The sequence below is a fragment of the Falco biarmicus genome, chromosome 3 (genome assembly GCF_023638135.1).
Source record: "Falco biarmicus isolate bFalBia1 chromosome 3, bFalBia1.pri, whole genome shotgun sequence".
Taxonomy (NCBI): domain Eukaryota; kingdom Metazoa; phylum Chordata; class Aves; order Falconiformes; family Falconidae; genus Falco; species Falco biarmicus.
The window spans coordinates 107203215-107231161 of record NC_079290.1 but is presented as its reverse complement, the minus strand read 5'-3'; the positions used below and the strand labels follow the sequence as shown (position 1 = coordinate 107231161).

The 27947-nt window shown below is 36.4% G+C and overlaps 1 long non-coding RNA gene across 9 annotated transcripts in view; it reads right to left on the bottom strand.

The window, feature by feature from the left end:
• LOC130147083 (uncharacterized) overlaps nt 1-27947 on the bottom strand; it is a 189602-nt gene that overhangs the window by 135863 nt on the left and 25792 nt on the right. For all 9 annotated transcript variants that reach the window (XR_008821103.1, XR_008821102.1, XR_008821104.1 and 6 more), the window contains 2 exons: nt 17365-17450; nt 2896-2969 (listed from right to left, as the gene is read on the bottom strand). This is a non-coding gene — a long non-coding RNA (uncharacterized LOC130147083). The remainder of the gene's footprint in view (nt 1-2895; nt 2970-17364; nt 17451-27947) is intronic.

Below are 27947 nucleotides of genomic sequence, written 5' to 3'. Positions count from 1 at the left end.
TGGTGTAGCTGTAGGATACTTTCTATCAAAAAGGCTCAGGTAACAAACATTAGGCCAAGTCCTATAAGCCTGTATAAATGTACTCTCCTTTATGCATATGAACAGCATTTAACAGCTCCTATGGGACTATTTGTATATGTAAAATTGGATGAGTACCAATACATATAAAACTCACATGAAAAGCTGCCATGACTGTACAAGCTAACATAAACAGGCCACCAATCCACTAAAAGATTTGTAATAATGAGAAAAGTAGTGAACAGAGAAAGTTCAACTGAGGACTTATGAAAATGGCCCTAGAATCTGTAGTGTCCATGCATACCAGATGTACGAGTTCAAATCTTCTAGAACATAATGACAGCCTTCAAAACACTGACAAACCAACAAGACAACAATCATTGTTCTGCCTTAGCAGATGGAAGGCAAAAATCAAATAATAGAAATGCATAGTGGTTGAGTAAAGAACCATGGAAAGTCTGAAAATCCAAGTAGATTACACAATGGAAATAATTTTAAAGGAATACTGCTTCCCCGACCCCACCCCTGAATGCAATTGAAAAACGAGAAATAGTGCAACATACCTGAAGGAAGTATTTTTAAGATACTACATATGTTGCATTGACACCAGAAAAAAAATAAAAAAGCCTAACTTACACATTGATCAATCTCTGACTTTGAAATCTCTTCACATGCAAATCTTTAATGAGACTTCAGGCTGCAGCTTTTAGTTCTAGCTCTGAGTTATGAACAGAAGAGACATTTCTTTAGGAATTTTTAGGATGGCAAGTGAACCAATCTAACATCTCCTAAAATCCTAAAACTCAAGATCTCCTGCCTGTATTACATGTTTCTTTGGTTTATTCTGTGCATTTAATCAAAATATAGGGCACTTACTATGCACCTTATGGAAAATATCTGCTAGCTTCTCTATTTCTGGTATATTAAATTAACCAGATGATAGTACTTTTAAATATCTGTCTGCCATGTACAGTACAGATCTTGAACTACCACATATTCAGTATATTCCAGAGAGATAAACAGGAATGTAGATTGGTTTTTTTCCAGTATTTTTTAAAGATAACATAGTAATTTAATTTTTTAGTGTGAATTGTTTCTAATTATAGGCTGGTTGGGTTTTTTTTGTTTGCTTGAGTGTTTGTTCGTTTGTTCGTGGGTTTTTAAGAGTGTGAAAAGCTCCTGGTAATGCATAAGCAGACAGACAAAAAGGAGTTAGGATCCCTCAGATTAAACAGAAACTTTTTAAACCCTTAAAGGAGTAAAACTGAATGGAACTCATGAATGAATTACTACAGCTCTTTGAGTAATTAATTCCAGTCACTATTAACAATACAACTTTCCCTTCAAAGAATTAGTTTCACCTTATAAAGTCAAAGCTTGTAACCTCCTTAATCTTTAATAGAGCCTGCAACAATTACTATAAGGCATAGAGGATCCACAAATTGGAAGCCCTGTGCTATTATCTCTTTTTCCAACAGACTCTTTTGACGATCATAAATAACAGTAAAATTACCATAAAATTAATAGAACTACAGTTAAAGAAAATCATTATGTAAAGGTTTATGAATTTTGCAGCCATTAATAGACATAAGTTAATGAGCCAGAGGCTTTCCAGAATATGATATCAGATATTTTTCCACCAATGAAACTTTCAGAGTTCCAAATCCTTCAGAGGTCACCAACTTCAAAAATAGAATAGAAAGTTACTGTTTAATACTAATGTGAGTAAAAATGAAACTGAAGTATTATAGCAAGTATCCTGCATGGCAATTTGAACAGTCTAATAAAACAAGATAAGGAAATCTACCTTGTCAAGAACGTGGAATGAAGACAGACAAAACCAGAATATTCAAGATGAAGAAGATGCATTTTGAACACTCACTGCATATTTTAATTTCACATGTACATAGATTCACAGCTTTAAGCTAGAAGGGAAAGTTAGGATCAGGGCTTACAGACACCAAGTGATGGAGAAATTTATCATGTCCCTTGGAAATATGTTCCAAAAAAGGTTATTGAAAGAATGTGAATTTTGACAACAGCAAATAAAGCTGATCTTCCATTCCATTACTCTTATGCTGCATGCATGGGATGCTTCAAGCTCACAGTAACAACATATCAATGAAGCATAACTCCTACAGTAACAATGGTCTTTGGTTTCATCAGTCATGTTTTTAAAGAAACGGCAAATATCCAGGTTTTTAAAATTACTAATAAAACTTGCTACAGCACAAGAACCAAGTACACATCATCCATCTTACGGATAAAAGGGGTTTTCTTTAATCTTTCCCCTTCAATCAGGAGGATTGTCCCCTTGGACAGTAACTGCCAGTTTTGTGATTTGCTATTTGATGTGAACTGATGATCTGGACCCCTGGATAGCACATTGCATGGCTTCTCCTACTCCTCTGTAGCCTTAAGAACAAGCATTTATTCACAGTTTCTCATGCTATTGCCACACATTTATTTTCAACGTAAAATTAAATGAAAGCTTAATTCCATATGTGACTTTGGGCTTAGTGTCATAAGAGGAGGAGACTGAAGGCTCCCACAATCTTGTTTATAACCACACACAGGATAAATACAGTGGTTTTAGAGAATATCAGAAACAACAGAATCCTGATTAAAAGTAGCACCCAAAATCATCAGACACGTGACAGATTAGAGATTTACTCAAGACTCTAAAGATAAATGTTTTGAAATAAAAAGTTGCAGGAAAATTTGACTGGCTTGCTTTACTAATCCTAGAAGCAATGTAAGGATTGACATAATCTTCATGATCAATACATTCAGTCCTGAAATTATACTATAAACCAGCTTCTACAGTTTTTCAGTTGATGACTATGATAGTACAGACAGGGAAAAAAAGATCTTTACCTTGCAACGGCTTAGAAGTCTTTATGAGGTGCTGATCCTTCTGTAGCTTGTATTCCTAGGATGCCACATGAGATCTAAAGATTAGAATAAATACGTTGTTACTACCAATAACAATGGGTACTTACATGCTTGCTCATACAACAGTTCAAGACACTTCCTCCAGTGAAATGTTTGGTACTTTTCACTTTAACGTGAAATACTTGGCCGCTTTCAAAACAATATAATAACAAGCTTCAGATCCTTTAGCCTGGATTTCAAAAGCATTCTGCATCCTGAAGCCATATTGTCTTATTTGTCAAAATAAGCCAAGTATTACCTATTGATGTAACAATTTTAAAAGGTGTAAACCTACTTGTGAGATTAAAAAAAAATTATACTCCGAAAAATCTAAGTGCCCAACAAGTACATGATTCATAGTCAGAACCACTGTAGCTTACAAAGATGCTTATATTAAAATAGCATACATATTATTCACGTTTTATATTATACACGTTGACATTTTATGTATGAAACTTCTTGCATATAAGAAAGCTAAAAACATAGTGAAAAAAAGCTAGTATTTAAATAGTTATCCTTGTATTTTGTAAAGATAAACACTTTTCACTCCTGATAAGCAATGAAAATGAAGAACATTCTCTGTTTATCATTTATTCACTTCTTTCCTACTTGAAAGCTATTAGGACATAGATAACATAAAGCACAACAACGAGATTTTTAGGAAGGTGTTCAATTATGCGCTTATGTCCCATCAAAAATGGACTGATCTAGTGACACTACATTGCACTCCATGGAATTAAAGGAGGTTGTGTGCTTAACTTTTTATTTTACCAGCATTTCAACATCATTATTGAAAAACTCTTGGCAATTTTTGGTTCTGGAGGAGAAAGCCTCAAAACTGTTCTGTAACACATGATATGGAGATGGTATAGGAATGGCATTAAAAAAAATATCAATTTGAGATCCACTTTTGAATGCAGGAGATGAGTAAGAATCACATACAAGTAAACATAAAATATAAACATAAAAACATATGATCTAGTTACCTTGTTACACTTAGAATTACAATTAAAAAAAGAAAAGCAGATACCACATCTTAAACATACTTATAGATCCAAATTTTACATGTACATTCTTTCACAGTAAAACACTAAAAACAAAAGATAAAAATGGCTTCGCTTCAAATGGGGGGGGGGGGGGGGGGCGGGGAAAAGCCCCACATGTCCCAGGAGTCAGGTTAAAGATTCAGAAGTCAGGGCTAGGAGGGAAAAGGAAGATAAATAATTTAGCACTAAGCGTAACTAAGGCCTGTCAGTCTGCCAACTTTAAGAGAAATTAAAAGGTTTACAAGGATCCTGAGAGTTTTTACAGAACCCTCTAGGGTTTTGAGAAAATAAATCCAGAACAAGAAAGGAGTTCTGAAGTATTCTGCATAAATAGATTTTAAAGACACTGAATAGAATGTGAGAATAATGGTATGGAAAGATTCCTTTAGTTCAGAATTAGACTGTTAGCTGGTGTTGTGTTTGCCCTCCTGTATCATCACCAACTGCATCATCAGCGGGGCTGTCTTTTTTCAGATGCATTGCCTTGCCAGAAGCCAGGGAAGATGTGCTTAGGGGAGACCAAAACATATCAGTATCATTTTAAATAATACAAATAAGCCTGCGTATGGCATTAAATGCACAGGCACCGCACAACAGACACACAGTTATTCTGTTAAGATGAACCACATGTTCATGCTTAAATACCAATTCTGATTGCCTCTGAGTTGAGAAATATCTGTGTTTTAAGGCATCAACACTCATGGCTTAAGGCAAGTCAATTAAGCAAATAAAAAGTAAGCCTTGGCCACTCACTCTTTTTATGGTGTGGGGGGGAAGAAATGGGAAGCTTCACATCATTTGCTTCTCCTTTAAATTTAATTTTCTGTTTTTACTGTTTTTTTGCAATAAGAATATATAGTGAGGTCCTTTGAATTGCATAAAAACAGGAGTTAAACTGAAAAACCTGCACCTGTGTAAAAAATTTTAATTCCATATCATCATCACTTTCTACTTCAAATGAAGATGTAACCTTGTACTTCATTGCTCAGACAATGTTAACTGTAGGAGAATCACAGAAAGGAACCAAGTTCATTTAAGACATAAAGCAATTTTGAATTGCATTGATTACAGTGATCAGTCTATCACTTTAATGTCATCTCAGCTGGCATTTATTAAAAAGACATACATGTGACAACCCACTGATCCTTAACACTGTAGCTGAGATAAAAAGTCTATTTGCAAAGGAAAATTACTTCTTTAATTAGAAATGGAGTATCATTTTCTCTTTTCTTTGTCAGAACTTCAGCAGCCACAGATCAAATACATCATGGGAGGGGTTGAAGAATCTGCCATCTAGTTTGATTTAAAAGTCTTCCTAGTTAATCATTCAAAGTTGTACAAACGAGCACCGGAGATAGGAAAGAAAACAGGTATATTGCACCTGTATGAAGGCACTCCAACTCACTGGTGCTTAGGAAAGGTCTCAAAAGGGAGCGCTTCTTGGTGGACTCAGCCATAAGACCGACATTCAGGGCACAGGGTCACTGTTGCTTCAAGCCCATCTCTACACATGGAGTAGAGTGGCAAACAAAAATTGTTCCACATACTTATTCTGTAGAAATGACTGAATCTTGCCAGTCACCTAATGTATGTGGAAAAAATAAATCTCAGTCTACCAAAACATATTCCGCAAGCAGATTAAAGTGCAAAGAGTAAACTTGTAATAAGCAAAATGATAAATGTGTCCGATACACTGTGAACAACATGCTGTTCTATAAATTCCAGGAGGATTCCTTGTTGGTGAACAGAATTTTGAAGCCAAGTGATTTAATCTGTTGACCTATAAAATCCTAATTTTAATTCTGTTTTCTCTTTGTACAAATTTGGAAAACTTTACATTTCATACAGTGTGTCTCTTAGTTCTAGGGATAGCCAGTCTGATTCTCCATTAGAGGTGAATCCCTCTATCAAGTCAATTACCTTATTTTTATAAACTGTATTCATGATTCCCTAACAATCTCTCTCAGAAATACAGGGCCATCTCCACACTCCACACATCTACAGATGGCATTCTACCACTCCTTCTACTGCTCTGCCAGTATCATGACCTTTGGGAAACAAAGACCATGGTAAGTTTGCGTGAACAAACTGCTAACCCAGTTTCAGCTCTGGCTGCTAATCTTACTGGCACACCACTGGTTTTATTTTATACTCTACTTGAAAGGCATGTAATTCAACAAAGGGTTTAATTTCTCTAAGTTTTCAGGGTGAAAATTACAAACTAATACAAAGGCAGGCTACACAAGTCAGTGACAGAATCACAGCATCATTTAGATTGGAAGAGACCTTTAGATCATCAAGTCTAACTGCAAAGCTAACACTGCCAAGCCTGTCACTAAACGCTAATTTAGGCTGGATTTTTACTCAGATGGATCCCATACAGTAGTACTGTCATCTATAGAAGAGCAAGAAAGTAGCAAACACTCCACGGAGTAATTTATACAACAGCAAAGGCTTTTATGGAAAGACTGCAAGTCAGACTCATTCTTCTACAGAGGTGTTTTAATACCCCTGTAGACAGAAATCTAATCAAAGTTGTTTATAACAAGATGACGACTCCTACACACTCTTTTGGAAGTAGACTTTTTGTATCACATGGAATTAATTCTGGATAATTAGCATACTCAACTGGCCCCATCAATTAACATCAGAAAAATTCATCACACTGCTGATTTCTTAGCTGAACACAGAGCCTATCTGGTAACAAATATCCAAACTAAATGATTATTTACAACAAAGGTCTTCAGGACCTCGAATTATTTTAGATTCTTCTGTGCAGCATGTAACCTTTGGGATTTACTTAAATTGCTGCCTACAAATAAACTACCAGTAACTCATCATCTAGTCATAAAAATAACTTAATTGGACTAGTATTACATATTTAAGTGCTTTCACAATGTTTGTACAGTATTTGTCTGTAAAGCTTTAGATAATATTGCCTTCATCTGACTAAACTTATCAATTCCCTTAAAACAATAGACAAAAATCTGCATTCCTGTTTTAAGTTTCCCCAAGGTACAAATCAAAACCTTCAGGTGGCAGATCTTTACTTTGCTATAAACGCTCTTTATGGCCATGCAAGTTGCCAAAGATGATGGCTGCTGAAACACTTAAGTGTGCATCTCCAGCCATTATGCAGGGAACAGGAGCTGTGCAAAAATTCCTGTACAAGCTCTGAAGATTTTACTCTCAAACATCTAGAAATGCAGATTTAATTGGCTGTGATCATTCTTCATAGCAAATAGATTTCATCTATAACTAGATGCAACTGGTGAAATATTCAGCTGTTAACTATCAGTAAAAGTAATTTCAATATGACTATGGCTATTTTACACAAGACACAAGTTGGGCCCAAATTTTATAGTTCTGTTTGATATAGCTCTGTATGAACACATACAAGTGTAAACTAAAAATTTATCCGTTGCAGGGTAAGGAAAGGAACCAGCACATGTAGAATATGGGGTTTAATCTCTAAAACTGAGCTGGAAGAGCTGAACTGGGATACTAGAACCACAATTATTGAGCTGAAACAGAGAATCTGGGCTCCCAAGGTTAGGTTGAGATGAACAATTCCCAGTCTTAGCATGTGTTACTGTTTAAGTGATATTTTGGCACAGAGCTATGTATTTACAAATATATAATAAAGAGCCTAAATGAGCAAGTTCTATGTAAGGATAGCACTTGACGTCTAGAACTTTATGAAATTATTCCACATACTTCAGAAGTATAAGAAAGTTTCTATTCACGATAGTGGAACGATTTTAGTTGAGTGATTTTCATATTATTAGTTTATGAAGGGTAAAGATGACAGGCTGAGAGTTGGGCTGAGTTAATTCATTGAAAATCTCCCTTTTGAGACCCTTCCTAATCAACCATAAGTTGGAGTGCCTTCATACAGGTGCAATATACCTGTTTTCTTTCCCATCTCAAGTGCTGATTTGTACAACCTGGGAAGATTAACTAGGAAGACTTATAAATCAAACTAGATGGCAGATTCTGTGAAGCCAGGCTGAGAGCGCTGGGGTTGTTCAGCCTGCAGAAGAGAAGGCTCCAGGAGGACCTTAGAGCAGCCTTCCAGTGCCTAAAGGGGCCAACAAGAAAGCTGGAGAGGGACTTTTTACAAGGGCATGTAGTAACAGGACAAGGGGGAATGGCTTTAAACTGAAAGAGGATAGATTTAGACAAGATATTAAGAAGAAATTCTTCCCTGTGAGGGTGGTGAGGCACTAGCACAGGTTGCCCAGAGCAGCTGTGGGTGCCCCATCCCTGGCAGTGCTCAAGGCCAGGTTGGATGGGGCTTTGAGTGACCTGATCTATGAAAGATGTCCCTGCCCATGGCAGGGAGACTGGAACTAGATGCTCTTCAAGGTCCCTTCCAACCCAAACCATTCTATGATTCTGTGAAATTACTTATAGGAGACTAGGACCATGCAATATAACAACAGAAATCAAAAGTCTCAGTATCCAGAACTACTGCTCTAAATACAGGGTACGGTCACTGTACAGAAGTAATGACTTCTATTAAAAAATTAATAGATGGAATTCATATCTGCTCCAATTCCAGAATCTAGTGTAGGATGATGCTAATATCATCTAATAATATCAGGATCAAAGTTGAGTGGAATAAAACTTCCAATTTTAGATGCTCTTTATCTGCAGGTGTGAATGTATAATGAATTCTTGCCACTGGCTCCCTATTATAAATCCAACGATTTTGTACTCCATGACAGCAGTTTCTACAATTTTCTTTTGGCACAACCTGCTTGGAATACATGACAAAACAGCAGGGTGCCAAAGCGTTTCTCTAAATGATCTACTTTGCAAGACAGCTTCCAAGTGTGACCCTGATGAATCTTATCATTACTCTTGGAATAGAAAACACGAACGAAAGAAAGAACCCACATTTCATTTACTTAAGCAGGTGTTTCTCTGTTTCTTTTACATACTACTTCACATCCACGCCCAAATATTCATTCCAACAAAGCATTTTAAACCCAGGTTCAATAAAAAAACACACCACATTACTGGGTAGGATAGAATTGCACTACAACTATTTTTGAATCCTTCTGTCTCAGACAAGTGTAAAGCATCATTTGATGTCATCTCAATTACCATGTTACCTCTAACCAACTGGATTGCTCTTCCTATTCAATCTTTGCATGGAACTTTCTAAATTAGATGGCAGGCTTTTTCCAGTGGACAAACCCACCCTCTGGCAGACTATAAGGCTCAGGATTTGACAGGATTCAAGCTACAGAACAAGGATGGATGGCTCTATACTTTAACTGAATATCAGATCATTTTAATGGTACAGAGAGGCATTTCATTGCAATATATAGTGATGGTTCAGCTTTTACTTTAGTTGGGAAGAAGCATTTATGTGCAAAAACTACATCAAAAATGGGGAGGGGATCATTATACATATTCAAAATTATAGCTCTGAATTAAGGTAAATTCCAGTTGCAACACAAATTTCCAGAGGCTTCTGATTTTTTTTCTTTTAGCAAGACATGCTTTGCAGCAAATTCCCAAGAAACAGACAATAAGGATTTGTAGAATGCGTTAAGAAAGGTTGCTGACATATACACATACAAGGAGAAGTGAGCATAGAGTTAACTGTGACTTGTCCCCTCCTCCTTTCTCAGTCTAGGAACCCTTCCATATGCTGTGTTCTATTTATTATTTCTGCATTTCATCAGGAGGGAAATATTCACACTGAGCCACAGGGATTAAAGACTGAAGCTCTAGAGAAGTCAGATCACATCTGTCATATCCAGCTGTTTTCAATTCTAACACCTCACACCTGCTTTTATTTATTATTCCTGGGCTAGACAAGACAGGGATCATTTTGCAATCGTTGAAAGCTTTCTTAAGGAAGACACAACTCGATGTATTCCCTTCCCTTTTGCCTCTGCCATAGCCCACCAAGACCACATTAAAACCAACTGCTGTCAGGGTGAGGATGTGACCTAGCGGGAAGCCACTCCGTACCGAGGCTGGACAGCTCCCTCTCACCTCCCAGCACAGGGACAACATCGGGAAACCAAACAGAAACACCAGTGACTACAAAAATTTGCTGTTGGCATAGACTCTTAACCCCATTTACTCCCACAGACTTCAATTGCCTTGTTTTTAATTTATCTTGGAAATGGACTCAAGAGGTTTGGGTGGCAGTGAATTAACTAATTCGTATACTACTTTATGCAGCGGGATCTCCACTTTTACTTATTTCAAGCTACGTTCCACAGAGCCTGTTTGTTGACAGTCCAGCTGAATTGCTTTCCTATTCTCTATTAGGAGATCACACTGCCTCAGAATTTTATCGTCCTTTTTTTTATCCGGTAATTTTTCCAGACAGGGGCTCATAAGTCATTCTTTTTGCAATCTTCTCTCATGTCACAGGCTAGTCTTACATTAGGGTCTTTCTAATTAACTGCTCAACAGTAATTATTCAATCACATTTAAAGTGCAAACCAAATGTACCAGACCACCTTGTACCTACTGCACAAACACTTTCCCATTTGCAGTTGCTCATCTCATATACCTGACCTAGCACAACAAGGTTATTATTTGATGAAGCAAACTCGTATCTTGCTTGTAATTCATTCAGTTGTTATGGGGGAGACGTTTGCTGCTTCCCTTCTTTGCAACCTGTTGATGAAGATATCCACAGTAGCCAGACTCTCTGACTCGCCTAAGAAACACAGCACTAGAAACAACCAATGATGCTCTATGAGCCAACTCACAGCAGTCAATAAAACCATCATGGAACTTCCATCAGTTCGTTAATTTTCTCTGTATTTAATTGCTCATAGAATAGAAGTGAAACTTGCTTTGTCATTTTAAAACAAGTTTTGATACTGTTTTGGTGTGCTAATGTTCAAAGGGAAGATCTATCAGTCAACCACAACAGCAGGTGAAGACCTATTCTAAAACAGTTCTAGAAAACTGAAAAAACTAAAAGACTTCTGTTCTCTTCTTGTCCTCTAAATGACCAATGACTTGGATATACAGCCAGTGAGTAATTTCAAATATAATTGATCTAACATGGTGATCACTCAAGTACTCTTATGATTTTTAGTGAGTAATTCCATAACTATATACAACTAATTTTTTGAATCTGCCAAGTCAATAGAAAGCCTTCCCACACAAAATGAAACAGGACCTGAAGTTCATAAAACATCTGCAATTCCTGCAAGAAATTTAGCACTGAAACATGAAGTATTATTATTTGTAATAACAAAATACATTAGGAGATGCTTTAAAAGGCAACTTTGCCCCACTAGTCTTCAAAAAATGAAGGATACTTCATAACAAGAACAACCATCAGTCTGAATTCAAAACTGAACCGATTCATTAAAATTTGGGTAGCGTGTAATAAAACATACCTATAGTTGCCATAATACTGATGTGCTGTAAATGCTATCCAGTTTTTGGAAGAGTAATGTACACTTACTAGACAGACATCAAGGCAATTGCCTATGTTACAATGTTAAAAAAAATAGACTGTACAGTTTGCAGTAGCATCAAGTCTCTATTCAAGTGTAAAAAAAAATTAATTGACTCCATCTGTATTGGCCTAATGACTGATTAAATGACTAATCACGGAAGTCTTAATTAAAATCATTTTTCTGTACAGAAGAGGATGGAGGGAGGAAGGCAATCATTAATGTGTTATAATGTATGTCAGATTCCATTTGTGCCATTTACTAACAGCCATCAAATGAGTAATTATGCACAAGGTCATTCTGTAAACTTTCTGCATACATCAGACTGATTGGATTAGGGCTTGGTGCCTGGCTAGGTTCTGCATGTGGCTGCTTTTTTTCCAACCACAAAACAGGTAATTAATATTGCTCAGAATAAATAATAAAGGAAGCTGACATTTCCTCTTCCATCCTCGCATCAGCCAACCCAGTCAAAGATTCATATACAACTTTCATACATTGCTGGGTGAAGTCCCATATCTCATGCATTAAATCAAGCCCATCCTCCTCAGCTATTTAATATTCTTCATGAATTGACAGAGAACTCTGTCACACAGTGAAATTCTATAATATGCAAGGAATTTTTCCTGCATGAATAAAACAACCAGGCAATTAAAAGAACCCTTTTCAAGTAAAGTAAGATGGCAGTATAAAACTTATTCTAAGGTTTATTTGCCAGCCACCTGACTACCCTTATGCATAGTGACCTTTGCTATGGAAAAATAACAAGCTGCTTCTACCTCAACAGCTGAGACTAATCCACTTAAAACAATGTATTAAATTGAATAATGGAATAAAAAAGTGCATCTTGAGATTAGATAAACCAACTTCCCACTTGCATGTAACTCATACATAGGACCTACACTTTTTGATGAAATATTGCATATAAAATGCTGAAGTCCAAAGAATAAATTGTAACACAGACAATATTTTGTTTACTGACTGCTGTCCTGAAATTTCTAGAAAAATCTTATTGCAGCCACAGTAAGTCTGCCATATCATTAGCTTCAACAATTTTGCATATCCCAGTTGACAATACACTGTCTTATGTATAAAACAATTTTTTTAAATGAAATTAAGTACGTCTTAATGCAGAGACAAAAAGTTGGTATTGTCCTGTCATATTATCAACAAATGTCCAGTTCTGTAAACATTTCTTTCCTTCAAAATTCTGAATTCAAATGGGCAGCACTGATGTGAGTTACAGTTTCAGAATTAGGTGCCAAGTAAGTTCCAGTTCTTCTAAAATAACGGAATCAGATTTAGTACTAAGTAAGTTTCTCTGCCTCTTTTTCCGAAACATAAGTATTCTGAGAAACAATCCTGATAAAGATTTCTGTAGTGACACTGAAAACTGACATCCTCCCATGAACATACCATGTGTTGCTTTAAAACGTACCAAATTGACTAAAAATCATGTTCAGAATATGGATGGAGAAAATAATTATAACACAAACTTGACCCTACTTACCACATAACTGAAGAAAACAAAAATACACAACAACAAAACTCTGCAGTAACTGTCTTTGTCACACATGAAAGAAGTTCATTTCACTAATAAAGGAAATGGAATTACCTGATAAGATTTAAAATTGAGTTCAGCTATTCTATAAATGCAATTCAGAGTTTTAAGGTGACTCTCAAGACTTAAAACCAGCATTGAGACTCAAATGTGCCACTCTGGGCTTCTAGACAATTAGTTTCATCTTCATTTGAAGACACATATATTCAAAACCATTGCAAAATCCATCATCACCAAACCAAAGTACTCCAAAATAAACAACATACATATGGCACAGTAAATCTTTCAAAACCTGAAGATATTTTAATGGAATAATTCAACACAATCTGCACTATTCTGCTAATGCAAATGAAAACTTGCACAACTACCTAAATTACAGGGTGGTGTGTCATTCTTAATCTTCATAGAAATGTAGGAGTTCCTGTTTCAATCATTTCTATTGTTTGAAATACACCAGATGATAATGGAGTGGCTGCCACTGTAGGCAGAGACTGAATTCTAGGTGAAGCTAATTAATGACTCAATGTATGACTTACTGTAGTTTGAAGGAATTACTAGACAGTGGTGAAGATCGATGTGCAAGACAGCTGCAAGTACATTAAATGACCTGCCTGAAACTTCAGCATTGTCTTTTTCTACATATGTTGATTATCTAGGTTATTCCTGATCTTTGATTGTATAAAATATTAAGATAAAGTCAATCATTTCACATACCTCTCAAATACCTGAAAAGGTAGATTCCCTTCTCAGCACACAAGTACATACCCTTCACATCACAGTATAAAAGTCCAGCCAAGTTTGACTGAAAGACAGCCTTCTCCCTCTTTTTTATTTCTCCAAGTGTAAAAAAAAAAAACAACCAAAAAAACCCACCAAAAAAAAGGGAAAAAAATGAAATTGAAGGTATCTTATGCCCAAAGACCGATCACAGAAGAGAGATGCTATCCTATGTGAAGGCATCTCCAGATATTGTAGATCTGGGAATTTGGGAATTCAAAACTCTCTAGGCCACTTAGGATAAAGCAAAATAAGTTCAGATTAAGGGGTTGAAATGCAGCCAAGCAAAGCCATTTAAGGAAAAACACAACAAAACAAAAAACCCAACAGTCTATACTAAATTCCCTGGTCACACTGCAAAAATGAGGGAGACAGTTGCTGCATGTGGTAAATGAAGCATTTTTGTAGTGCTTTAAATAGTTAGGTGCCTCTGATTTCTATTATTAGCCATTGCACATTGTCCTGTCTACTTTGACATAAACATGACTTCTCGTAGTAGTTAAAGATGAAAAAATGCCTCATCCGCTACAGAGAAGCTCTTGCAAATCAGTGGGACCAACCTGATTAGACACTGGAATTGCAATGCCTGCACATGTCAGCAAGTCCCATTGTAATTACTTTATGCTTTGCTGTTAGCTGAACTAGTGAAAAAGGTGGAGAATTAGTCATTATGGCAGATTTGCTCAAGTCAGGATTTTAAAAAGCCTGTAACCTATTGCACAGTAAATAAATTAAAGCAAACACTGGAAAAGTTACCAATAAGCAGGCTATAGTAAAAGTCACTTTAATCACAACCCAAATAATGGGAAAGTTAAACAATACTGTTTTCTTAACCGTTGCAACAGTCATCTGTCTCAGAGGATATCTCTACACCCATTTTGTCAGTTAAGAAATGCAAATTAGATATCCCCTATTCTTCTATTTGTTTTGTACAGTGAGCACAATTTCTGCATGAACGTCCAACTGTATTTCCATCCTCTTTGTGTCACAGAAACCTCATTTACCAGTCATTCTTCTCCATATGAAAAGATCTATAATGAGGAGTCTTTCTGTCATTGCCCTGCTCCTCTGAGTCAGGAATTTTCATTTCCCCCTAATACTTGCCGCTATAGCTGCAATTTCATTTACTGTCATCTCATACTACAGCCTTAATGCAAGCACATCTGTGGCTGGATCATGGAAAAGATTCAATGTTGCTTTCAGAGCTGCATATCGATTAAATTGTTATGAGAAACCAGAGTTTTTATTTACTATGTTCGCATATGGTACTTACAAAAAGGAAGGTTTATTCACTCTACTTGAAATGACAGTTAATTCTTCCAGTTAGTCACCTAGCAAAAATATCTGGTATGAGAATGCTGAACATAAAAAGCAGGACTAGGAGGTCTAGTTGCACATGCATTCTCTCCAAAATGAAAAGCCATAAAGTTATCCAAAAGCTAAACATACATTTTTAACTCACATCTAAGCAGTATCGTGAAAGAAAGAAACTACTTTTTGTTTTGAGGAAATAATGCTGTTCAAAAAAAATATTTCTACTATTCTAATCTTTTTAACACACATATGAAGCAATTTACACACCCTGAGCCAAATTTGGCTTTGGTGCAACTCCAGAAATCTGCTGTATCAGGATTGATCACCTCAATCTATGAAAGCAGTAGAAGTCATGTTCTCTTTGATGAAAGCTAGAGTTTCAGTAGATCAGTATCCCAGCATTTACGATTTCTCTTGCTCTTCCATGCTATTCAAAGCTACCCTGACTTTTAAAAAATCCTCGTACTATTACTTACTGCCTGCCATACCTTTGCATTAGCAAAATTGCAGGAGCATCTTCTCTTTTTCCAATTGGAATTAAAGGAATAGGATCTGAAAGTTTGCCACTAACAGCTAAATGGACCATCAGCCAGAGCCAGAATTGTACTTTTTATGTGTTCCAGTATGATAAAGAAGACCTAACACTTTTCACAAGTTGGGCTTCTGCAGATGTCTTATTCTTCCCTACAACAAGGTAAGAGGATTTAAAAGTTCCTTGACACTGGGCAAGGAAAGCTTACAGTCAAGATTTTACAGACTGCAGTTAAGTTTCTGAGTTGCAGAGTCAGAAATGGATGTGTAGCTTCTATTTGCAGCATTAAACCCCATTATTTTACACAGACTGTCCTGATTAAAAAAAAACAACAACCAACCACTTTCCTAAAGTCAGTGTACAAAGTCAGTACTATTGAGGGGTTGAAACAGGAAGCTACCTGAAAGATGTCACATAAGTTTTTATGAAACAAATCACAGAAACTTTTCAACAGCTAATTTGAATTCCAACAGGTAAAAGTAGAACCATTTCTAGGCAGTCTGCAATTTGTATTTAATTGCACTCATGGAAGTTATTTCTAACTTCTCTCTTTTTAACCTATAAGGATGCAACTTCAGGAGGGATTTTGGATTACATCCTAATTCCTTTTTATGATATTGATAATTCTAGCTGGTTCCCACATGACGGAATTTGCCATTTCTCCATCCACAATTGAAGATACATGTTCAAAGAGAATTTTGGTATTTCCACTTTCATTAAATACTGAGTCTATAAATCTCAACACGGAACGTAATATGAAACCACAGAGTATACATAAAATAAAACACCTATACCTTCCTGAGCCTGTAATCATGAAACAGTGGAAGATAATTCTTTCCTATCAGGCAGAAGAATGCAATGCTGGTGGTGTTGTTTTCAAACAGTAAAAGGACAGAAAGCATGCTGATCATGCACTGAAAATCTACAGCTGGAGTTTACTTCTGATAGATTAACACCACAAAGGGTCATAATATACTGTTTGCTTCACCTAATTCCATTCTAGACTTCCAGTAAACTCAAACTAGTGGGTTTTAGTTGTTTGTTTTGCTTTTTTCCCAGAGAGCAGGGATTTTCATGCTTAAATAAACTAGATTTTTTATGTTGCTACCTTTGTTCAAATCACCCTCGAAAAACTTGACTAACCTAGTGAGCAGAGAAGTTTTTCTTTCCTATTTAATTTTTTTTTCCTTTTTAACTATCTACACCATGTGTAATGGAGTTATGGAGGTTCATTTAAACACACCCATTTTAAACTAGCAAGGTTAGATGTAATTAATCAGTGTAAATCACAGGAACACAGAAATCAGAGCAGACTGCAAAACAGCTGAAAAACCAGGTTGCAGATTTGATGGCGATTTTAAAGGTGTAGTGAAATCTCCCACACCTACTTCGTTTGAAAGAAGGGGGAAAAGCTCTAAAAAACCAAGACCAGATATTAAAAAAAACCAACCCCAAACAGCTCAATGACCCGACACCAAACACTCTCAAACTGAAGGACTGAGAAACATGTTTCTTGTGAGCACAAGCCCAGGTTATAAAGCAGTAAAATATGTTTTCAGCATAAAATGTGAAAGGCAGTATTATTTTTCAGTGGTCAGCTAAGATACAGACAGGATCATTTGTCCAAGTGAATAAAATCAATTATTAGAAGTGGTGTATTGCAAAGAGACAAAAACTTCTTTCAGCAGACAACATGCTCCAGCTGAGCAGTAAGGAATACTGATTCACACGTACCTGCTGTCTTCCATTTTCTCCTGCGAGACTGTCATCTTCTCAGCTTTCTCAGCAGATATTCTGCCACTTGGCTTTTTGCCTCCTTTCTACAGGAGAAAAAAAAAAATTTCTGTAGTGCTTAAGGAAAGTGCCAAAAGTGGTGTAATTTATGATGTGCTAGTGTTTTCCTTTGCATTCATAACTTAAGAACAAATGCAAAATCATCAGCACTTGAATGTGGTAGATTTTGATTTACATATATTAAGATTCTTCATGATTTCCTATTATTTATTTCTATAAACAAAACTGGATCCTGGTCACTAAATATTAGCAACCCCTATATAGTAACTCAAGCCAAATGATAAAAAAAGGTAAAATCCAGAATGTACAACTCAGTCAATAGAATTTGAAACCAGAAGTTATATCAAATTGTCTGATCTGAAACTCTTATCTGCTCTTTCTTTTTTAGAACTAAAATCTTACAGGGAGTGAAATAAATAGTTATGTACGCCTGAACTTTCGGAATGGGCACATTCTCAGTTTGATTAGATCTAGGCTTTCCTCTATAATTTTCCCGGAACAGTTTCAAGCCTTCAGTTAGTAGAAAAAATTATTTTCTGGACTATTTCCTGGAATTTTTAAATGCCTACACTCTTGTTTTCTTCATTTACATGTATTGGATCCACGCAAATACAGTATTTTACATTAAGGTTGCATAGACAGAAGTTTAATAGCTTTTACTTTTCCTCCTTTTCTGAAGTATTCTTCAGGGTCCCACTGTAAGAAGTACTGCAAAGCCCAAGAAGTTATGCTGACAGCATTACACAAAATTACACCTTTTCATTCAGGTGTAACAACTGATGCCATCTTGTATGATTTTTGTAACAACCAACATAAACAGTTACATAATACTGCAATTACTCATGATAATTTTATACAAACCCACCCTGCAGGAACTCAAATTTCACAATTAAATGACTTCTGTTCCCTGAAAAACCTGCAAGAAGTCTGCTTTGGTCATGTTCTGAATGAATGGAAACTTGAAGAAACATTTTATATTACAATCCAGAAGACAGAAGAATGCTTTCGTAGGTAATTTCCCACCCTGGCAGAAATATTTTGTGTTGGAAAGCTGTTGTTGAATAATTCAGGGAGAAATCTAAATATGGTAGTGTTTCTCTCAAATTCTGTGGGGTGAGGTGTGAAAGAAAGATAATATTCTACATGTAATACTTTATGCTAGCTAGAATACCTTGAAATAAGACATTTCTAGTTGTGAATGCTGCAGTTATCTCCACAGTGCTGTAACTTTATCATTATATGGCAAGATAAGAGTTAAGTCTTTGCCTCTGCAAGGACAGTAAATAACATCTTTCTCTCCATTAGCTTTTGCTGTAGTAGCAGTATTTATTCTCTGGGCAATGAATGAGAACCACTGCTTACAGAATAACTCCAGGTTTTTACGCACTAAGAGTTTCAGAAAGGTTCCTGTGTCACTAAATTTAACCTCTTCTTTTTTAAAAGTTATTATTATTAATTGATAGCTTTTATGGCACCCAGGTTCAAAAGAAATGTTTAGCACTGGGAAGATGTTAGTGCACCATAGTCACAAGGCTAATGTAACTGTCATCAAGGATGGGAAATCAAGTTCAAAAAATAAGGGAGCCCATTCAACTTTTCTTCTTTAACAGTGCACAGAAGGAACATCAGTGACCCCGTGGGAAACAAGAGATGAGTATTTCCAGTGCAAACGTTTCCGTGTTTGACACAAGCCTTCAAGAGGTTTGCCCATATGTATTTATTAGCGCAGTGACTGTTAAGATACTTACAGTAACAAGTAAAGATCCATTTGCTACAGTCATGTGATCTGAGGAAGCACTAGAAGGAAAGAACTCTTGAATTCGCACCCTGATTCATTGTACAACCTTCAGCAAGTCGCCCTGCACGGATGCACTGGGAAGTAACAGTACATACCTCGCTTCCTAAGAATGGCAGAACTATTTGATTGTCACTAGGTGAATAGTCTTTAAAAAGAGTAAGTGCCCTAGCTGTTATGCCTACAGAAGATTTACTGCATCACCCAATCCTTCTCTAATACAGCTGTAAGTACACAAAGCAAATAAATAATAGCAGAGAGTGAACCTAACTCCCACATTCATTTATAGTCTTCCCATCTTTTCCAAGAGTCACTTGTAGAATTTTGCTACATTGTTTATTTAAGAGCCTCTTAAACATCAGTGAAAGTCCTACATTCAGAAAATCCATTTATTAAAAGAATTCTTCATGCCAACCTTTAGCTGAAATAATCTCAAAATAAGCAACTGTTCAAAGGTTTAAGATCAATGGTTTCAAGGTGCCTGACAGGATTTCACATCAGTCATCTCAGAAACCTTACACATCCATAATCATATTTCTGTTGTCCCACATTACTGTAAGATGGCAAAAAGGTTTAGACAGCAAGTGAGACAGGATTATTCTGGGCATTAAAAACATACTGCCCAGAGAACGACCCAATAAGTTTTATAATTCCAGTTTCACATGTTTTCAAAGTGAGGCCAAAGCATCCAAATCAGAGAATCATTCCTTAAATACTCCCTTCATGTTAATTTTAATTGTAACAACTATTACTATCAGCTAGACAAAGATTATGTACCACCTTCAAGGGGTAAGTGCCAGCAGGATGACTACTTTCATAACATCCATTCAAGATAGGGCAGCTTGACCTCTCTGGAGTGAAGTATCAATTAATTATCTTTTTACAGCCAATTCAATTACAGCACACTAATCACTTGCGTAGGATATTAAGCTAGAAGCTGTAGGGTGGTTGGGAAAAGGGAGGAAAAAATATTGGCGGTGAACAACCCCTTGGTAATGATGACAAGACAGTAACTCTACAGTTGCAGATGTAATGTTTGTTAACATCATGCAGATAGTTATTATCTGTGTGGAGCAGACTAAGTGCTGTAATATCATCCTCATTTAACTGAACTATTTTAAAAATAAAGAATTATTGGTCCTAGGGGTAATAGACATTTCATTTAAAGGTGACCAGACACACCGCATTAGTCTTCAATGTTAGAGTCAATTCACTGAAGAGCTTTGTTCATTAAGGAAGAAAAAAAAAAAAAGCAAAGAAAAAAAAAGGAGAGATGATCTATTCAGTAGAAAGCAAAATATATTTAACTTTTGCTAAATAAATTGATATTAACTCAAGTTACTGAGGACTATTTCACTACTATAATGATCCCAAAGAAAATTATCAAGTGCAATATACCTATAAGAATGCACTCATATTAGTATGTAAGAAAACTGTATTAATTTATGGTCAAGTTAGTACCACTACAGAGGCCAAACTTCGAAAAAGTATGAGTGCATGTATGAACACATTAGTATATGCAAAATGTGTATGCAAACAAAACCTAATTTTGATTCTATTTCATTTATAGCATTCATGAGGTAAAATGGCAGAAAGGAGTATGTTAAAGGATGTCTTCTCACAAGAATTTCTGTTAAATGAGTCTTGCACCATTTAGTTTAGCATAGATTACAGAATCTGAAAAAAAAGTTAACTGATCCATATCTGAAACAGCAAGGCAAGACTGCTCATTTCAGCAGTCTTGAGGGACAGAACTCAAAGTATAAAAAAAATACTCTGACAACACAGTTGCAGAACTTAAGCACTTAACAGCAGAGCTGGGATGCTAAAACTCACGCTATGGCCATAGTGTAACTCACAATGTCTTTGTCGCGACACTTTAGTCTCCCTTGCCAGTATGGTAACAATAGCAGTGAAAGACTTGTGCGCAAGTTGAAAGAATTTACAAGGAGCACTGGCAGTTTATTAGCCTACTCTGAATCATCTTCATTACTGTATTTTTTAATACACCCTGATTAAGGCTAGAACACATACCTATGCTATGGTGACACCTCAAATTTCTTTGCAGAAAGCATACTAGAGGTGATTAGCACTTACATTCCTAAAAAAGGAGGGCTCTAAAAAATCCCATTATGGACTGCAGATTAATTTCTGTAACCAAAAATATACTATGCATCCAAGGAACAGAACACAGTGTGTAAGTTTTAGGGGGTTAGGATCTCTCAGGATTTTAGGGCATTCATATTCAGGGTGTTCTGTATCATTTGAGTGCAAGGAAAGTTTCAAAGGGGCTAAGTATGTAACTCTTCTGAGTCTTCCCCAGGGCTCTGCAAAGAGGAGGTTCATACAAAATACCTGTTAACTCTGCAAATTCAAATTAAGAAAAATTATACTATGGCAAAAGAGAGCAGCCAATGTGGAATTTTTTCCCTCCCTATTCTGTATCATTAACAGTGGGCTGTTTCTAAAGGGCAGGTTTGCCTTTGCTCAGTGCTCTTCAAAAAGCATTCTGAAAGAAAAGCACTGTTTGTTCCACCTGCAGACTCATTAAAGTATGAAAGAACATCCTACTGAAATTTCCCTTCTAGTTCATTCTCTATGGGACCTTACACCACAATCACTGCTGCAGTAACTAAAAAATTCTTCCCCAGCATTCTAAGCAATGTAACCAACATCGGTCAAGTGTCTGTTCTGTGAGTGTCCCTATTAACAGACATTCTCCTATTTAATACTTGTTTTGAGACAGGTCTGTACGTTCTGTACTGTAACCTCAGCCAGTTACCAGTACTTCCTATTCCAAAAGACTATTCAACACTTAATGTTTTTTTCTGCTGCCTTAGTGTTCTGATGTTTCTGTCCGTTTCCCATACAGAGTTCTGGTGCCAACTGAATTTCCTTGCAAAATGGGTTTTGCTGGCAAACCTCTTGAATCTGGTACACAGTAGGAATCAACATAAGAGTAATACAAGAAGTAGTATTTGGGAATCTGTATCTCCATGACACAAATATTGGTGCCTAGCCATTATTATTAACATTACAAATCCAGGCTGGATTTTATGAAGCTAAGTACTATGACTGCAAATGGAATCAACTGTTGCTATGGAACTAATCATTGCTATAAAATAAAAGGTTAAACCCATGAAAGATTATTAAACCGCATTACAGGATTATCAACACCTAAGAACAACCAAACAACACTGTCTTCTCTGTGTGATATGACAAGAAAAGTTGACAGCCACCTTCACTTTCTACTACAGGACAACAGAGTTCTCAGCACCCTGTATGACCTACTTTGGACCTTTCGAGGTGAAGCAGCATGAAGTAGGATACAGAAACTTCAGCTTAGACTGTCAGACACCACATGAGCATTACACAAAAGTAGATATAGTCACATCGCTTTGATATGTATACTTTTCTCTAAGATATGTCCTCTGTTGGTCACTGGGAATACATGTATTGCCAGACACTTTCAAAGAAGTAGTTTAGCTCTGCTGCCAAATTCCATTTATCAATACTCAGCAAACAGGCAAAACACAGTAAAACTGAGGAATGCTGAAACGATTTACACAGCAAACATCACGACTGTTAGAATTAAGCAAATAATTTATTTCTTTCTCCTTACAACAGCAGCAAGTATCAACTTGTGATATTTTAGGTCTCCTAATTCAGTTTCAAAATTTATCTTTCCTTAGGGCTACATTTCAATAGGTCTTATGCTAAAAACTACATAGCAACATATGCAGTAATATAATTATGTCATTATCGCCAATTACATAAATATATGTTCATTTTTGTATTTTACAAAAATATTCCTTCCTAAACTAAAGTTAAACGACATCTGTGGTTACACCTGGCTGCTAACACAGGAGAGCTTGTTGTCAATTGGGTTAAAACTTTTTTAAAAAGAATACTATGTTTTGCCAGCGTTTTGAAATGACAAAATCCCAGTCTCAGTTCAGCTGGAGATTACCTTTGGGACTGGTAACTGTTTGAAACTCGGTGACTAAGTGTTAGTGCAACCTTCAGATTGACAAGCCTATTTCTAAACAACACTTTCTACCAACCTAATACGATGCCAGCAGAATAAAGTTACAGCTGGCACATCTAGTGGCTAAATCAGTGTCCATTTGCATCATTTGAAAGGACTCCATCAGGTGTAAACTGCAAAGGTAGCACTATAACACAGTACAGTTGCCTGTTGATACCACTTAAATAGTTTCATTCTTTTCCATCATAAATCCTGTCTGGGAAGCTACTAACATTCCAAAACAGGTATTCTATTATATCAAACCCCCATTTTTTAAACACACACACACTGTAAAACAATTATGAGGTGAATTTATCTCTTAGTGCTGCTTTAAAAATACAGCCAATGTTAGAAAATGGTGTTCAAATTACCTATAATAAAAATAAACCACACACAGCTAGACCACTAGTTTCCATAAGGAAAACACATTTCACATTTCCAATAGCAAGCCCCAAACTTCCCTAATGTAAAACACAGACAACATATCTAACAAATAGTTTGCTTTCACTGCTGGTTGAAAAACATGAAACCACAAAGACACTGAGACTGAAATCAACTCTTAACTGAGAAAATTCTGTTCCGTTAGTATCTTGCAAAGCTAACTTCAATTATCAAAAACCCCAACAGTATGTCAGAGCAAGGTTTTAGGTTAATTTGACAAACCCCAAAGCATTTAAGAGCTAAGGGTTCTGTATTTTTCTTAGTTTACACTGTTGCGCCCAAGTTGCCCTGCCACAGGGTAAAGGACTTATTCCGCATCCTCATGCATTGTTAACACTTAAGAGAAGCAATTAAAAAAGAACTGTTACTAGCACCAGTATAATTGAATTATAGATAAAAAAAATTCTGAACCGGGGTGGCTGAGTCAACAATAATTCTAAGTATGTAGCTCCAGTTAGGGTTTATTCCACAAAATTATGTTTCTAATGGATGCCTTTAAGTTTTCATGCACAGACAACATGCATAAGGGATTTAAAGTACCATGAGTTAGAATGTATGTTTATATGAATAAAAGCTGCACTCATTTATCCCAACAGGCTCATACTACTATCTTACTCATGTAACTGAGATAAAGATAAATCTATCCACCAGAAGTACAAAAACCTCTCCAGATCAAAAGACCATCAGACAAATTTAGTTTAATCATTTAAGAAGAGATTTATTATATATATGTTCAACAGGACCTGAAAAAAATTAAATGGACTGTTCCCCAGCAGGAGCACTAACTCCCAGGCAGAGCAGAAGCCCTACTCCAATTTAGCTATTCACTGCTGAAGTTTTTAGCCAATTAAATCTGAATATTCACTAAGATATGTGAATATTACACTGTAGGCAATCTAACCTCCACAGAAATTTTTTTCTTGTATTTGCAACATTAATTCATTTTGCTTCAAAATAAGGCAAACTAACTATTTCAGGGTGAAGCAAAAAGAAAGTGTCCAGATGCCTAGAACTTCAGTAACTAGGTCCAGACAAATAAAGAGGCATGAGGATGCAGGAGTGAATCTCGCGTTCTCTACCTTGTCATGGTTTAACCCTGGCCGGCAGCCAAGCACCACACAGCCGCTCGCTCACTCCGCCTCACCCAGAGAGACAGGAGGAGAGTCGGGAAGGAATGTAAAACTCAAGGGTTGAGATAAGAACAATTTAATAGGTAAAGCAAAAGCTGCGCACGCAAGCAAAGCAAAGCAAGGGATTCATTCACCGCTTCCCATGGCCAGGCAGGTGTTCAGCCATCCCCAGGAGAGCAGGGCTGCGTCACGTAACGGTTACTCAGGAAGACAAACGCCATAATGCCAAATGTCCCCCCCTTCCTTCTTCTTCCCCCAGTTTATATAGTCAGCATGACGCCATACGGTATGGAATAGCCCTTTGGCTAGTTCGGGTCACCTGTCCTGGCTGTGTCCCCTCCCAGTGTCCTGTGCCCCCCCAGCCCTCTCACTGGCAGGGCCCAAGAAACCAAAAAGTCCTTGACTTAGTATAAACACCACACAGCAACAACCAAAAACATCAGTGTCCTATCAACATTGTTCTCACGTCAGAGTCAAAACACAGCACTGCACTAACTGCTAAGAAAATTAACTCTATCCCAGCTGAAACCAGGACAACCTTAATGCAGACCCACTGGAGTTACTCAATTACCACAACTAGGTGCTGCAACAGCTACAGAACAACAACTCCACCAAACTTGTACAGCAAGCAACAGGGGAGACAAAACCAGCCAGCCCATCCTGAATCCTGAAACCCGTTCTGCTGTGAAAGCCTTGCTCCCGTCAGGAACTGCAACTCCAGCTTCCAGCAATGACTGTTCACTACTACTGGTCACCGCCTTTAAACTGTTAGAACACCTTTTTAATTTGATCTTTGGACATTAATATTGAATTCAAATGTTTTTAATTAAAAAAAAATAATCCAAAACATCTTAGAGTGAAGACTACAAAAAGCTTCTATTTTTTACCCTAAATTTACCTTCTTTCTCTGTATAGTAACTTCAGTCAACCAAAGATTTTTTTCTCGTGAGAATGACTCTCATCCATATTAAAGCATTCTGTGGAAACAAAGACTTCACTCAGAGGGAGGGTTCATCAAACCCACTAAAATTATAATCATTTAATAAGAGTAATGACTACTCTGTATTTAAAATATTTTCCCAGGCAGCACTTTAGCATATTGTGTATTCCAAACAAAGTGCTATTGCATAATCATTAACTCTGCACTACGTAGATCTTATGAGGAATACAATGAAGATCTTACTAAAATAAAGAATATTAAGTTTTCTTACGGATAGAAAACACATTCACACATGCTCATTAAGATTACAGGACAGATTTTTGTTGGCTATAACAGTTCAGATTAGATGCAATTTTTTGAGATGTTTAAAGGTAAAGCAGTGTCATTATTTCATACTGAGAAAAGCAAGACTAGAAGGAAGTAATCTGTCCAGTATCAATCAGATGATCTGGGCTCAGAACACTAACCCTTTTTTCCTCCCACTCCCAAGTCATATTCACTGGATTAAGACGTTCCACCAAAGAACCATACTTTCAGAAACTACAAGACAAAAATTCCTACAATTTTGGAAGCAAAAGAGACTAACAGACATTTTAAAACCCGACATTCTAAAAACTACAGAATAGCTGTTGAACCTTAAAATCTGCCACAGTGAAGACTGGTTTTAAAACTGCAAGTAGGCAAAACTGTCTTAGAAATGAGAGGAAAAATTCTTCCCTTTTTTTTTTTCATTGTAAATATGATGTAAGGTGATCTTCAAATATGGGATTTTTTTAAAAAGTGTTCTCATATCCACTTTGAAAAGAATTGTTTGAGACATATATGCAGCAGCCAGTCAGACAATAACAGTTCTGCAATTATCGGCACCTGCATTACAATTCAATGGATTTAAATTACCAAGGGGCCATGGCAGATACCCTACTGACAACAATTAGCATAAAAATGTTCTACAGTTTAAAGCTGTGGGTGGGAATTACAAAAGGTTAACAGACTAAATATAAAAATCTTTTTGAATATAAAATCAATGTGCTTTGTTACCAAAATCTGGGTACTGTAATTTAACCAAAATAGGGTTTAGAGTATCTGGCAACCTTCCATATGTGTGAGCTTGGCTTGTCTTTTAAGCAAAATGCCGAGCAGCCAATCTGAAAGTTCAAAACAAAACAAAACAAAGCCCCAAAGAAAGGAAAGCATTTTATATTAATTTTTTTGTTTGTTTTTACATTTTCTTAAGCTTATAACTGAAATGAACATCACTTTTACTAGGGCTCAGAATGGTCCTTCTATATGGTCAAATTCAAAATCTGGAATTATTTTATTGCATGATTTAGAGAGGTAAATATTTAGAGTGGTCAAAATAAAGTATGCTAGAAGTTTCTGGACTCGACTGAACTCTAATGACAGTTTTCTTAAAAGGTCATCACTACATCACATCTATATTTTCAGAAGTGGCTTCTACTTCTGTGTAGCTACCAGGGGACAATTTTTTATTTTTTTTTTTAAATATATATTTTTCATAATGCTTGGGACCAAAGCTTTGTTTCATTTAGACTGGATATACAAGCAGAACAGATGAAAGCAAAGAAATCCTGATCATTAAAAGTACTAAAACAAAATGTTGTATTTTATGAGAACATAGAAATACAGACATCAGCAAGAAGCATCTTCAAGTAAAAATAAAAACCTGGTAAGTCTAAAATTTTATTTAGGTTGTCCTTTGTGGGTTTTGTTGACAAAGTAAGAACTTTGACATGGAAGTTTAATTCCTTTTCCCACTCAATAATTTATCTTTTTTAAAAAAATAACTAACAACTCTCAATATAACATAATTACCTGGGAGACATATCATACGCTATAGAAGTTGCAGTAAAGCAAAGCCGGTAAGAGACTTGTACAGTTAGATTTTAACTCCAAAGCGATGCCTTATTAAATTGAGTTAACGTGGATGTGCTTGACACATGCTGGGACCCCTTTTAGCACAATTAGTGCAACATCTCCAGCACTCCTTACAAGCCTAATAGAATCAGCATGTTTAGGACTAGCCCAAGGTTTCTAATTGCAAAATCAGCAAACATGTTAATCATCACTTTGTTGCCCTGTTGTTGTGAAATGAGATTATAGATGTACTAGAGATTATAGAGAGGAATCTAACAAACTGATTTAGCTACTATTTCAAAACAGTACTGTAAG